Raw genomic sequence first — 14,626 nt, forward strand, 5'->3', positions numbered from 1 at the left:
CTTTCCTCATATTAGTCCTTCTATTTAGAATCTCCTTCCCTATCTTCTTCACCTAGATAATTACTTTTCAAGCCCTGAGTGTCATCTCAGGCATTACCTCCTTTAGAAGAATTTCCTGTCCCTTAGTGAGGTGAATTTGGGCCCCAGTTAAGGCCCATGCTAACCTGGGTATCACTCCACTCGGCACATGCTATATTACACCAAAATCATCTGTTTATATGATGGCTTTTGGACCCCACTGTGATGTCCTTGAGGGCAGAGATTTATCTTTTTATTTTCTAAAAGTTATAGAGTCCTGGGCACACAGCAGGTATTTAGCACATATTTTTTGCCTGAATTAAAATGAACCGATGAATCACTACGTTGTATACCAGGAACTAACACAGTGTTGAAGATCAGTTATATTTCAAAAACAAACAGACCAACTCATTTAAAAGCATATCAGATTTGTGGTAACCAGAGGCAGGGGATAGGGGTAGGAAGAATTGGATGAAGGTAGTCAAAAGTTAAAAACTTCCAGTTATGGGCTTCCCTGGTGGCGCAGTGGTTGAGAGTCCGCCTGCCGATGCAGGGGACACGGGATCATGCCCCAGTCCGGGAAGATCCCACATGCCGCGGTGCGGCTGGGCCCGTGAGCCATGGCCGCTGAGCCTGCGCGTCCGGAGCCTGTGCTCCGCAACAGGAGAGCCTGCAACACTGAGAGGCCCACGTACAGCAAAAAAACACAAAAAAACCTTCCAGTATAAGATAAATAAGTACTAGGAATGTAATGTATGGCATGATAAATCTAATGAACACTGCTGTATGTTCTATATGAAAGTTGTTGAGAGAGTAAATCCTACCAGTTCTCATTACAAGGAAAAATATATTTTTCTATTTCTTTAATTTTGTGTCTATATGAGACGATGGATGTTCACTAAACTTATTATGGTTATCATTTCATGATGTATGTAGGCAAAATTATTATGCTGTACACCTTAACTTATATAGTGCTGTATGTCAATTGTGTCTCAAAAAACTTGAAGAAATAAATAAATAAAATAAACTGAATTACATGTGCTCTAATCTACCATGTGATATCTCTTCTGGATATTATTTATGTGGTCCTAACCCAAAGAACACTGATATACGTATAGAAATTATATGCACCAGCATTATTCTCCTAGGATTTTTAAAGCTATAAAATCTTAAAATTAGGAAGAATCCCAGAATATCCTACTCAATGCAGGAATCCCTTTTACAAAGTTTTGATCACTAGTTATCCATTTTTTTAAATTTAATTTTATTTATCTTTTTATACAGCAGGTCCTTATTAGTCATCAATTTTATACACATCAGTGTAGTCATCCATTTTATTTTGTCATTTAATTTTATTTTATTCTTTTAACCAGGGTTGAGGGAAAAGGATGATTGAGGAAGTGATAGTCTCATGTGTGCTTTCTATCCAAAGACAACTGGTAGTATGAATTCTCTTTTCCAGAAGCCTACTGCAATCAGGAATGAACTCTTCAAGTCAGATGTAGGGGAAAGGTCACCAGAAACTTTTGCTATACCTAGATTCGGGCAAATCCTTTCCCAAGAATATCCCAGAGAATACTCCACAAAATTTCCAGGTATTCAAGAGTTTTGGGGACTTCCCTGGTGGTGCAGTGGTTAAGAATCCACCTGCCAATGCAAGGGACGTGGGTTTGACCCCTAGTCCGGGAAGATCCCACATGCCATGGAGCAACTAAGCCCATGCACCACAACTACTGAGCCCGTGTGCTACAACTACTGAAGTTCGTGCACCTAGAGCCCACACTCCACAGCAACAGAAGCCACCACAATGAGAAGCCTGCACGCCACAACGAAGAGTAGCCCCGTTTGCTGCAACTAGAGAAAACCGTCGCGCAGCAACGAAGACCCAGCGCAGCCAAAAAGAAATAAATAAATAAATTTATGAAAAAAAATGAATTCTGTTGTTAGCTCAGCTAAAGATCAGCCATTTAGAGAGCAGTTTTGGGTCCTCCTCATGGGGTTTAGCTAGAAATTTGATTTCTTGGGACTCTTTCGATTCTTTCCTTCTTGGGAAAGTTAACTGCCTGGGTTTTCATTTTCTTGTGTCCTGCGCCACTTACAAAATTGACGTCTGTTCTTTTCAGACTAGAATAAGTACACTGGATTCCAAGAAATAACTTACAGGTTTTTCAAGTTTTCCAGTATCAGTATCTCCTTGTATATCTGTCACATCTACCTTCACATAAACGCATAGACATATGTAGGACTTTAGCCCTCTGGTGGTGATGAAAGCCAGGCTTGATGGTCAGATTGAAGACTGATCACCTGTCCACATGTCTAGGGGACCCAATCTGATGAACAGGGCCTGGGCCAGGAACCCCACACATGAGTTTTCCTTCATTACTGCTTTCCAGTTCTTTATGAGATTTAAGCGTCTCTGACCCTGTTCTGTCTCTCTGCCGATTCCCACTATCGCTGAAATAGGCAATGCCTGCCTAACTTCTCCAGCTTATTTTGAGAGTCAAGGGAAAAAAAAATATATGCAGAGTTAAGTGCCATGGAAGAGGGAAAGTATCATGTCCACTCTTCTATCCATATTGAAAGTTAATTGTTTAGCTTACTTTGCATTATAAGTTGGTTAGTCTAGGTGGAGTGGAGCAGAGAAGGAAGGGCAGTGATATATGGGAGGAGGTGTCTAGAAGGAAGGAAAAATGGACTACATAGCGTTGGCTTATTTCTCCATGTATTGATTTAGACCTCTTTATTAATCCAGAATGTTTTTCTCTGAAAAGAAGATGAATTGTTAATAACTCAGGACAATAGGATGGAGAAACTTCTTACCTATGATTTGACACTGTGGATTACTTCCTCTCCCCCATTTTTGTCTTTTGAGAGCCAGAATCATCCCACAATGAATAATGGAGAACAACATGCTACTGGGCAGGTCCTCTGAGTGTCCATAGCACTCAGACCATAGTTAAGTACCACTATTTGTGGCCTGTGGCATCGTGCTCACTGCAATAGCTAAAGCAACAAATACTTCCTGCTCCAAAAGTCACCAAGCATACATGTGCTGCCCAAGAGTCATCCGGGCAGCTTTATGTTCCTCCCCTGACAGAGCTAGTGCTTCATCAGTGAGCCAGGATGGCGGAGGCTTTGACTGTTTTTCTAAATTTTATTTTTAATGTTCCTTCTAGGCTCCAGACTCACTGGAGACATCCTGACACAGTATGCTTTGCCTAGCACAATGTGATGCCCTTTACCTAGTAAGAGTGAGTCTCATAAAGGTGCTGCCTTCCCCCGCAGAACAAACAGCGGAAATGCATCAGGAGAGCTCAGCTGCAGACAGAATGCACATCGTGAAGCAGGAGCCACCACGGGATTGCTTAGATGAAAGCCGATTTCAATGAACATTGTGTTTCAAAGCCTGCTTCCTCTTGCGCCGTAAGAGCTGCAGAAGGAACATCCCACTTGCGTCTGCTGACACAAAAGAATGCTGTGGTTGGGAGATCTTATCAAGCCTTCCTGTGCCACAGTAACAGAGCTCCACTTGTGTCTTGTAAGAATTGCTCATTGTTTCATGGGGACGACTGGCTCCTTTGGGTGGGATCTGACGGCATCTCATGGAATGGAGGTAGGTGGTGTTGGGAGATCAGCCAGCCACATGACCCAGCTTGCTGGCTTTGGGGAAGTCAGAGAGAGGAACAGACTTCACCCAGGTCTGTTGAATAGCTAAGCATTTAAGGTTAAACGATTAAAATAGGCATTTTTGTTTACTACTATCTTCAACTGTGTATGTTAAGAACAAAAAATAAAAATGATGGTCAGAGTTTCTCTGTTGGTATAAGCTGTTTCTTCTCTTTTAATCAACTCACCTAAAGCTGTCTCATTCTGATAAAATTGAAAAGAATAAAGGAGAATTTTTTTGAAAACAGAAATGTACTGATTTAAAGCCATCTCTGGAAAAGTTAGATGCTAATAAGTACATACATTAGCATTTATCACATAAACCTCAAAAACATATATGTTTTACAAGGATGAACCTAGGGTTTAAAATTATTGACTTTATATTTAAAAGTGTAAGTTAATAATATTGGATTAATTAAATTTGGCCAATTCTAGATGATGTATCCTTTGCTTAGAAAGTTTGTGGCTTCCCAGTTTAGGCCTCTTCTAATAGCGAAAATTGATGATTACCTGTTTAGCTATATGGAGAGTAGAATTAGAATTTTTTTCTCTTTTCTCTTCCTTTCTAAAGGTTTGCTGAGTAATTAGTACATATAAGAAATATATAACTAGATATGATATGATATGGTATGATATGCCAAGGAAAAAGGGTGACCATGAGTTTCCTAAAGGGACAATGCTTGAGATTAACATTTTTAATCTCTCCCCCCTGTATCCCCATGTAGTACTTTCTGAAGTGCCCTTTGCCCTAAATGTACTCATATTCAGTTATTTCAATAACAAAAATTATCTTCCTCTTACTCTGTATAAGGTCCTAAAATCAAAATATTACCAAAACACCATCTTTGTTCTTAATGCATTTATTAAAATTATCAAATGTTGTAATTTGTTTTCTCTTAGTGAACTGTGAGCCTCTTGAAGAAAGACATTGGGTCACATTCATCTTCTTGTCTCCACTGCTGAGCACAATGTCTTGTTCATATTGGTGTTGACTAAATATTTACTGAATGGATGAATAGATGGATGGATGGATGGATGGATGAATGGATGGACGGGTGAATGGCTGGCTCTGCTGTAGTGCCTACAGTTACACAGGGGGAATTGATTCAGGTTGTCTACATGGTTCTTGGCATGACAACACCTGTTCCTTCTCTAGGCCTTTATTATCCCACTCTTAGATGCATAGACTGAAGAGATTCTCAAGATCCCATAATCCAGCTCCTTCAGTTTACAGTTGAGGAAATGAGACTCAGAAACAGAATCTGATTTATTCACAGTCCCACAGCTGACAGGTGCCAGATCCGGGTTAAACCCAGTTCTCCTGCTTCTGGTCAAATGTCCACTGCGTTATGTTGCTTTCCATGACTCATAGTTGGAGGCTTTAAGGGACCCTTTGTGGCTGCTGAATTCATGTGCTGATGGTGCTGAAGCAAGGTAAGAACAAGAACGACTCATCTCTATTCAGGCTGACATCTATTCAGGCCACACTCAAACTTCAGTGGGTGGTGTCTGGTCCCTCCCTAGTCTCCTAGATAACCTTTGGAGATGGCGCAGTCCAGCCCTATTCCACTGGTCAAGATTTCTCTTTTACACAGAGTCCAGCCTTTCAAAGCCCTTTCCAAAGAAGCTCGTGCTCCTGCCATCTCTAGGTCCTCCTGCCATCAGGAAGTGCTCCCAGTGTATCACCTCTGATTGCCTGGACTCCTGTTTCTCTGAATTATGCCTAGTCACGCTGCATCTAAATGCTTGCGTTTGACCTATATTTAAATAAAATGTTGTTCATTAAGAATTTAACCTTTTATTTTTTAATAACCTATAAGGGAAAAGAATCTGAAAAAGAATAGGTAGATAGATAGATGTCTAACTGAAATACTTTGCTGTACACTTGAAATTAACACATTATAAGCCAATTATACTTAGATTTTAAAAAAAAGAGAATTTAACCTTTTAGATTCAACTATTTTAGAACAAACACATAACAACAGAGATGAATCTCAAAATAATTATGCTGAGTGAAATAAGAGAGACAAAAAAGACCATGTACTGTATGATTCCATGTATATAAAGCTCTAGAGGGAATTCCTTGGCAGTCCAGTGGTTAGGACTTGGCACTTTCACTGCCAGGGCCTGGGTTCAAAACCTGGTTGGGGAACTAAGATCCCACAAGCCGCGTGGTATGACCAAAAACAAAAAACAAAAAAAGAACTAAAAAATAAAATAAAACTCTAGGAAATGCAAACTAATCTAGAATAGGAGAAAGCACACCAGCGGTTGCCTGGAGAGGTGGGGAGGGAGAAGCAGTGAGGGGTGGGGGGAGGTTAGAAAGAGGACGAAGTAGATTTTTGAGGCTGATGAGTATTTTCACTCTCTTGATTATAATGATGGTTTCATGGGTGTATGCAAGTGTCAAAACTTATCAAATTGTACAATTTAAATATATGTATTTTATTGTATGTCAATTATCTCTTTAAAAAATTGAGTTTTTTTGTTTTGTTTTTTAAAGAATGTAACCTTTTAAAATTCCACCAAAATACTGTGTTAGTCAGGGTTCAATTACAGAAGCAGAAAAATAAGGAATACTTATATAATATAGTTACAGGTATTTGACCCCATATAATTGTTGTATGTGGTTAATTCATGTCTGTAAGGTTGTTGTGTTCACATCTGATGTTGGAGCTTGAAGTCCAAGGAAGAAGGTGTCAGGAAAAGAAGGTGTATGTAAAATGGGGAAGAGCCTATTTTAGAACAAGTTGGAATCCAGAGGCACAAGCTGTAGCTCAAAGGGAGAGATTGAAACTTGTATCAGTTCTTAATGCCTCTGACCTTGATTGCATGGATGTCCTGCAAAAGCAGGGCCCTTCATCACAGAGCTAAACACACACACCAGGCCCAGGAATTGGAGGAGCTGCAGGAGGATCCAGGGAAGGCAGAGCAGTGACAGGCCCAGCTACTGTCTCTTGCAGGAGGTGAGACGGCAGAGAAAAGGCAACTTGTACGAGCTATGGAATGGCTGTAACCTCACACACCCCCTCCAAATTTTTCACAAGAATGTCCCTCTGCCCACTCTAACCAGAAATATACAGGAGAGAGATTCTGGGAAATATAGTTCAGCCTCCTCAAGTTCACTCATTACAAAGTTAGTTCTTGACAACTTGGCACTTGAACACATTTCTTTACATCATACTTACTCTCCAAATAAAGATAATAACACAGCCATGTCTCTACCTAACATGATGCATCTATCCCAAGTACAACCCAAACACATTAACCTTTCCCCAGAAGAGGATCCAAAAATTTTTTTTTGACTTTGGGTGATGTTTGATTTTAGTGTGCCCCTTGCTAATTCACATTTCCCCTCTGCTATCCTATAATTTATATATTGAGATATTAAGTCTACTACTATTAACACATCTTATGTTAGATAAGGGCATGAGAAAGAGGATAAATGCAAAAATAATTGGGTAAATAATATTTATATGAATATATGTATATAAACTATATATAATTATACATACATATACATGGTCATATCATAATAAGGAAGAAATACTAATAACTATTCCAGTACTTATATCTGCAACTGGTTGTGTGATCATAGCTAGTATTTATAACTACTTCCTTCCACCCATTCCATATTCCCTTCATCTTCAGCAAACACTTCAGCTAGTTGTGCATCTTTGCCTGGTGGGGTGAACCAAGTTTTCAGTCCTGAAGGGTCTGGGTCATTAGGAGTCCTGTTAATTGAGTTGATGTAGCTTAATCACAGAGTATGGGAATACTGAGAGGCAACCTAGAGGATCTTTAACATTGGAGACACTCCCCTTTACCTCTTTGTGTAGAAGCAGCGCAGGTTCTGTCACTCCCTTCTGTGCCTGTTCATTCAATGGCATGAGTCAAGGGGCACTCCAGTTCAACAGAGTCATCACTGAGCCCTGGTGGAAGCACTCCTTCCTTTGGAACTCTAGACAAGCATATCCTAACATCATAGGGACTGGAAGCAGCAGTTTAGTGGATCACCAGGGACAATAGTGAAAGGAGCCTTTCTCATCATCACCCCTTGTTCCCAGGCCCATGAAAACTGGCTGTGGGAGAAACAAAAATAAATATAGGATGATGATTTAGAGCATATTTGCATCCTGGATAGCTGACCATAACTGAGTCTTCAAAAGGCCATTCCATCATTCTATCAAGCCAGCTGCTTCAGGGTGATGGGGAACATGGTAAGACCAGTGAGCTGCATGAGGCAATTGCTGTACCTCATTTGCTGTGAAATAAGTTTCTTGGTCAGAAGTGATACTTTGTGAAATACCATGGTAGTGAATAAGTCATTCTGTATATGGTTTTGGTGGTGGTTTGGGCGAAAGCATTGTGAGCAGGGAGGACAAATCTGTATCTAGCGTAAGTGCCTATTCCAGTAAGAACAAAGCACCACCCCTTCTATGAGGGAAGATCTGATCTAATGTAATCAATCTGCCAACAGGTTGGCTAGTTAGTAGCTGGGAATGGTGCCATGAGAGGGGCTCACTGCTGACCTCTGCTATTAGCAGATTGGGCTCTCTGCAGCAGTCATAGTCAGGTGGTCCCTGGCAAGTAGACATCTACGTTGCTGTGTCCTTGCAAAACTTTCATCTCTGCCACCATGGTCACTTTACTCATGAGCCATTTGGGCAGTGACAACAGTTGCTGGAGAAAGAGGCTGACTGATGTCCACAGAATGGCTCATCTTCTCCATCTGATTTTTAAAATATTTCTCTGTTGAGTTCACCCTTTGCTGAGCATTCACATAGAACACAAATATCTTCACAGACCAGCCTGTTTGGAGAGATCTGTCAACCTATGTTTCCTCCAGATCTCTCTGACACCAATTTTTCAATCACATTTCTTCCAATTCTTTTGACCTTCCAGCCAAGTATTAGCCATGGCCCATAAATTAGTGTAGACTTGTACTTCTGGACATCTCTCCTTCCAAGCAAAATGGACAACCAGGGGCAGTGCTCAAAATTCTGGCACTGGGAGGATTTCCCTTTACCACTGTCCTTCAGTGGTAAAGGGAAATCCTTCAGGGACCATTGTCCCTACCATTAGACAGCTCAGGTCACACAGTACCTTAGTGACCCATGGCCAAGCATTCAATTTCTACTAAGACTCAGTAGCAAAATGTAACCTATTTCTTAAAAGAAGAATAGTTATCCACAGAGGAGGGCTTTATTCTAAAATCCTAAGGATTTGCACTGTGATCCACCTATAGGAATCTGAAAGAGGCTCTAAATAGCATCCCTATCTGGCAGTGACATTTCAAGCACCATTGGATCTTCTGGATTAGATAGTCCGAGTGTAACTGATCAGGACCCTATGGGGCCTTCCTGGGACAGACCCGTCCTCTGCTGTAGCTCCTCCCTGAAGTACCTAGATAATAGTATGTGAGGCACACTTCCTGAGTCGTTTTACAGATGCTAAAACCACCACCAAATGGAAGAAATTAACTACTTGATGATCATAAACCCCTAGACCTCCTGGGGCCTAAGGATTGATAACGTTAACCCCTGCGACACTGCCCTGTTACCTCAACATCAACCAATCAGAGAATTGTGCACAAACTGATCATAGATGCTGCGACTGCCCCCCGCCCTCACCTGGCCTTTAAAAATGTTTTGCTGAAACCCTTCAGGGAGTTCAGGGTTTTGGGAAGCATGAGCCATCTCGCCTCTTTGCATGGCCCTGCAATAAACCTTTCTTTGCTCCAAACTCCAACGTTCATTTGGCCTCACTGTGTCTTGGGCACATGAATTTGCATTTGGTAACAACCAGTGGCGGTCTGGGCTTCTTATAGAGCTTGCTTTTGTTCTGGGCCCCTGCTCACACCCATAGCTTTTGGGGTCACTCAGTAAAGGGGTCAGAAAGGGTACCTTAACATGCCACAGACTGGACACCTAGACATTTCACTGGGGTTGCAGGTCCCTGATTTTTCATGGGATTTATTCCCTACCCTCTGGCAAGCAAATGTCTTATTACTGTGTGGAGAGCAGTTGCTCCTTTCTGGTCACCTGGTGCAGGAATCAGAGAAGCTGAAGGAGGATCCAGGGATGATGAGATAGTTGTAAGGCTGGCCACAGCCTCACACCGATGAGATGAACCAGCAGGTAAGCAACAGTGTGGATGAGCGAGAATAGGGCTGCTGCTTCCCTTCCTGCCTCTGCATCTCCCACAGCAGCTTTCTTATAGCCCACCTGCACTTGAAACATACAGGAACAGAAATTGGGGAAATGTAGTTCATCCTCGCCAAGTTGACACATTACAAAGCTACCAGAAATACAATTTATAGTAGATTATTATAGGGTGGAGAATCTAAATAAAAAAAAAATAGTAGATGCCTATCCTGGCATGATCTTCTTTCCTGAGGAATTCATACGACAGAAATAATTTCTCTTACCTACAAGGCCTTGATTCCACAGACTATATGTACGTGATCTGACCCTGGGGAGATTTTCAAAAGAGAGCTTTTTCCAGAAACATATATTATTTTTTAATAAGTAAATGCTTAACAGTGTGAAAATATATTCACAGTTTGAGTGTATTTATCAACTGCTTTTCCAGAGAGACTGAAATTTGTTGAGGTTTAAGGGTGGTTTGGGTTTTTTTTAATGTTTAGTCTTCAAAAAATAAGAATTTGCTTTTAAGTTAAAAAGTGTGCTGCAGGCCAATGGCAGTGCGATGGGCTTTTGCCTTGTAATGAAAAGAAAGCCTCAGAATTTGCTCACCAGGCTGCCTGGCATGCAGCTCATCCTGGTGCTGGTGAAAGACCAGTGTCATTTCAGAACGGATTGCTTGTGCATCTTGACGTGTAGAATCTTTTTCTATTGTTTCTGAAGTCTATTGTCTAAGAGAGAGCTGACACCAACTTTTGTTTCTTACTATATGAATCTACAACTTTCCCTTAGAAAGTGGTAAGATGTTTACAAGGAAGGCATGTGTATGTCAGAGAGTGCCAGCAAGACAGGCTTTGCAGAGACTTAAAGGGCAGAATTCTCAACAGAGAGCAACAAAAGAAAGAGAAAGTCCAAATGAGACCAAGGGGAAGACGGTTTTCAAATCGACCTTTCCTTATCACAAGCCAATTCATGACTTCCTGACGAAGACATTTGTCCACCCAACTGTGCGGGTGTTTCTGAATATTCCCATCACACAATAACAATTGTCAACACCTGTCTCAGACACAGGAATTGGGAAAAACCACAAGTGGAAAAGAGACACAAGTGCACAACCAATGTGACCATTTTAGTGACGAAATCGGTCACCTCAGTTAATTTGCTGAATTGAAGGATTAAAAGAAAAGGGCATATGGTGCCTTTGACATAGTATTGGCTGAATAACCATTTAAAAATATAATCGAAAAAAAAAAAAAAATATATAATCGGATGGTTGACTAAGTAAGAAAAGAGTCATATCTGCTCTTCATACAGACATTTGGCAAATGTTTGACCCTATTCCCCAAAGAGCTCTGATTTCTTTTTTCCCCACCATTTTGGTCCTTGAAGCTTTAAAATCTCAAAATTAATCCTTAGGATTAGAGCGTGTTAGGATCACAAGAGAGACTCTGAACCACTGAACAAAGGAGGGAGGGACATAGAACAGAATGATGGAAATTTTCCACCCATGAACTGGACACACCCTCATGCAAACAAGGCTCTTAGGCTAAGGCTATATTTTATAAAAATGTGATAAAACACTTGATAAGCCCAGAGAGGATAAGCAGTAGTTTTGTTTGTTTTTTAATCCTCCAAAATCCAGTACCACAAGCTGAGCAGTTGGAGGGAAAAGCCTTTTGTCATCTCTGTTTCCACGTGTCTATTTCCTTTCTGGAGCCCCAGCAGTTTGAGGGGCTGTCAAAGGCGAGAGGTCAGTGTGTCAGCAGCTCTGATCCTGCATTCGCCCTGGTGCTCACTGCATCTGTCTCTGCCCCTGGCTGGCTGGCTCTGACAGGAGGCACTGGGCTGGGAGGTCGCAGGAGGATCTGTCAGGCTCATTTCTCTCCAGCTCTGCAGTTGGCTCTGCGTCCCTCAGGAGAGGGCAGAGAGGCAGATGCAAGCCCCTTGGGAGCTTTCACCCTTTGCAGGCATCTCCCAGTGCTCTGGAAAGGGCGCCAAGTGACCCAGTCCCCTGAGAACACTTCTCAGTCCTGAATACATTGCTTCCCTTCTCCCAACACCTCTTTGAACCACTATTTTTATAACCACAATGCTAAAATAAAATTGCTTATGCTCTGTAGCTTAATAGTAAACACGCACATGATGTCAAAGGTGGTTTTAAAACCCTGGCTATGGGATAACTGCCTTCTTCTTAAAAAGGAGGTGATCTGTCTTCTCCATTTTCTTTGGCATTTGACTTTCAACTGCCAGGCCCATGAACAGCCTGCAGCTTCCTTGTGGTTGGCTACATATTATATGTTACTTGGGTGCTTTGCAGCTTTCAAAGAGCTTTTACACAAAAGTGATCTCATTGGGTCCTCAGATAACCCGATGGTGGGTAGGGTTGGTGGATATTCTATCACCATTTCTCACAGGTGGAAAGAAAAGTAAATAAGTTATGTAACTCGACCAAGGTCACTCTGCACTTCAGTGGTGGAAATAGATTCCAACAGAGGCATCTCTCTGGAAGTTTTCTTTCTTTTCTTTTCTTTCTTTCTTTCTTTCTTTCTTTCTTTCTTTCTTTCTTTCTTTCTTTCTTTCTTTCTTTCTTTCTTTCTTTCTCTCTCTCTCTCTCTCCCCCCCTTTCTTTCTTTCTTTCTTTTTCTTTCTTTCTTTTTTTCTTTCTTTCTTTCTTTCTTAAATCTATTTCATCACACCAAGCCACCTCTGTGAAGGCAAGGTGCATACATCTTCCTAATTCAACAATCGGGTTAAATAGCTACAAAATTATAGCCACAGTAGCTAAGCTCATTAGGTGACAACTTTTTCCTTATTTCCATATTCTTTTGTCCCTACCACCATCATCATTTTCCTCCCTACCCAGCATCCTCTATTTAACACTCATAAAAGTAATATCATCTTCTTCTACTCTCTCCTCTCTTCTTTTCTCTCTCCCTTTCTTTTTCTCCCTATGTCTCTCTATCTCCTTTTTCTATCTCCATTTCACTCCCCCCACACACACTTTTGTCTTTTTTGTTTTTGGTCATTGATTGAGTACTGAAAGTAACACATGACTGGGGTGTAAGAGAACTAAGTTCGAGATATTACAATTTCACATAACCTCTCTGGATCTCTGTTGCTTTATTTGCAAAATTGTTTCTCCTAAAATAATGATTTTTCTACAGGAGTGAAGAACAGAAAAGGAAAAATGTGACTTTTGTGCTCATCAAAAAAAAAGTTAACAGTTAAAAAAAATGTGAGAGCTACTTTGTAGCTTTTCTTATTTTAAGCTACAGATGAAGTGATCAAACCCACATCTTCTGTCTATAAGTCAAATATATAGTGATTTTATTTTATAGAGATTTTCACTAGCCTCACCAATAAGCCCTTTTCTTAAAAAAATTTTTATTTATTTTTTGGCTGTGTTGGGTCTTCGTTGCTGCACGTGGGCTTTCTGACTTTCTCTAGTTGCGGTGAGCAGGGGCTACTCTTCCGGGGACTACTGTTCGTTGCGATGTGAGGGCTTCTCATTGGGTGGCTTCTCTTGTTGTAGACCATGGGCTCTAGGCACCCAGGCTTCAGTAGTTGTGGCGCGCAGGCTCAGAAGTTGTGGCGCACGGGCTTAGTCGCTCCACGGCATGTGGGATCTTCCCAGGCCAGGGATTGAACCTGTGTCCCCTGCATTGGCAGGCAGATTCTTAACCACTGTGCCACCAGGGAAGTCCCAGCCATTTTTAATATGAAACGCCAGGACAGATTATCCAAAATTTAGGAAAGAAAGAAGTGAGAATTGCCTCTTCACTATTATTAATACCTGATAATTTCTCACATTGATGGTGCTTTTTAAACACAAATTAACAGTCAACAAAACAACTCGGGAAGAAGAATGAGATGGTCATTTTAGTGTTCTATTTTTCTGGTTTTCTTTGTTAAGTGAAGTGATGGCAGGTGATGGGGGTGATTAAGTACAGACTAGAAATGAGCTACATTTAGACACTGTCTACAATGGTTTTTCCTAGGATGAAGCCCTTATTTAACTTTAAATCCATGGTTCTATAGACTTGTGTTCTCTGAATGCAGCTGTGTAATTAGTAATCATCATTAATCATTTCTACTTCTGTACTTCTATCACCAACAAAATTATAGCAACCTATATTTTTAGTAAACTCTAACTGCAAGTTTAATTTGTTATTTATTTATTACTTTAAGAAGCAGTTTGCTGAACTGATTACACAAATCTAAAATAATGTATCTGAAGATAGAAATAAAACTTCCCATCAGGAATAAATAGGATTTTCAAAAGAAGAGTATCTGCCTCTTGGCAAAAGGAAAAAAGAAAAAAAACCCCAGAAAATTAGGCTTCCAGGCTTTTTCTACCTTTAATGTGAAAATGAATATTCACGTGGGATGGCTTTAGACTATTAGAAAATGCATATCAGGTAACAGATGTATAATTTATGGACCTGATTGCTTTAAGCAGAGAAGATTAAAAATGAGTTTTGCAACTCAGGTTGTTCTCATGAGGCAAACATATGCTAATTATTCAGAATTGAAACCTGACTGTGAAACATAAAACCAAAAGGAAAAGAAACTTAAAGAAACGTTTGAGAAGTAAACTGTCCCACCACTCAGAAAGATTTTCTTGTCTCTTTCTATGGGAAGAAATTAGGTGGTTTTATATATATATATATATATATATATATATATATTTTTTTTTTTGGCGGTACACGGGCCTCTCACTGTTGTGGTCTCTCCCATTGCAGATCACAGGCTCCGGATGTGCAGGCTCAGCGGCCATGGCCCACGGGCTCAGCCGC

General features: G+C 40.7%; 1 long non-coding RNA gene across 2 annotated transcripts in view; it reads left to right on the forward strand.

The window, feature by feature from the left end:
• The window catches only part of LOC113608916 (uncharacterized), a 61,848-nt gene extending 56,528 nt beyond the window's left edge, over positions 1–5,320 (forward strand). For both annotated transcript variants that reach the window (XR_003428455.1, XR_003428452.1), the window contains exon 2: positions 3,195–5,320. This is a non-coding gene — a long non-coding RNA (uncharacterized LOC113608916). The remainder of the gene's footprint in view (positions 1–3,194) is intronic.
• The last annotated feature ends 9,306 nt before the right edge of the window (positions 5,321–14,626 follow it).

This window comes from Aethalodelphis obliquidens, unplaced genomic scaffold, assembly GCF_003676395.1.
Source record: "Aethalodelphis obliquidens isolate GAN/ISIS:26980383/991018 unplaced genomic scaffold, ASM367639v1 scaffold3, whole genome shotgun sequence".
Classification (NCBI taxonomy): domain Eukaryota; kingdom Metazoa; phylum Chordata; class Mammalia; order Artiodactyla; family Delphinidae; genus Aethalodelphis; species Aethalodelphis obliquidens.